The following is a 1012-nucleotide window of genomic DNA, read 5'->3' as shown; positions in this document are numbered from 1 at the left end:
ACCTCCAATCTGCTACCTACCTGATTGATTAACTATCCAAGATGCCATCGGGCTTCTGCTGGAGGAACTGGATGGGGGCTCCTAGTGGAGAGAAGGCTTGTCCTTCAGGAGCGTCTGGCTCAATGATCCCTCAGACTCATGTTCAAAGTCAGGACCGAGGTCCAGATCATTATATGTGGACTTCTACTCATGGTCAATGGAAGACCGTGTTATCATTAATACTAAATAGTCTTACAGAGTTGTAAAATTATCGAGATACAGTAAATTTGTTGGCAGAAGTAAAAATAGCAACCCAATTTCCAAATGTTTCAGGATTTTTTAAAAAAATCCATTTGGCACTGAAAGATTGCATTGTGGAATTGTCATCTTAACAAAAAAGTGATGGCTTGATGTTTACAGACCAGAATGAAGAGTGTAATTACTATCTGTGTATATACACTGTACTAAAATGAAGAAATCAAGTAGTCAACTCAACCAAATTCTGTATGGAGAAAATATTCGTTCTGTGAACATATATGAATTGGGGAAATGAATTAAACTAGAACAGAGTTCACTCTCATGGAATGAGCTTTCCTGCCTCTTCCTTTTCTCTGAACTCCCTGAAAATTCCTTTCCTGTAGATGCGGAACTCCTGGGAATAGTGAAAGATATGGTGCAAGGGACTGCAGAGCGGGAAGTTGGCAGAAATCACGCCCACACCACATGAATAGAGGAGCAACAATCCAGAGTGAGTAATTCTTCCCTTGTGGGCTGAACTGGATGCATAACTGTTGCATTGTCTCTCTTTAAATTTCTGTTATAAATGGTGTGGTAGAAACCAAAATTCCATGGAAATAGTCTATTTCTGTTAGAGTCACTGGGATATAATGCACATGCAAAGCACAATGAAAATAGGTCTCTTGAGACAAATAAAGTTGGATTGCAGCTCAAACATGCTTGATCCTAATTGCTGCAATTTTGTTTTTTAGACTTAAGGTTCCCCTAGAGTAAGAGGAGATGTTAAAACATTCTG

The sequence above is a fragment of the Podarcis erhardii genome (assembly GCF_964252035.2).
Source record: "Podarcis erhardii genome assembly, chromosome: 8".
In the NCBI taxonomy this organism is placed as follows: Eukaryota; Metazoa; Chordata; class Lepidosauria; order Squamata; family Lacertidae; genus Podarcis; species Podarcis erhardii.
The sequence above is the reverse complement of the archived record's forward strand: the minus strand, read 5'-3'. Positions refer to the sequence as shown.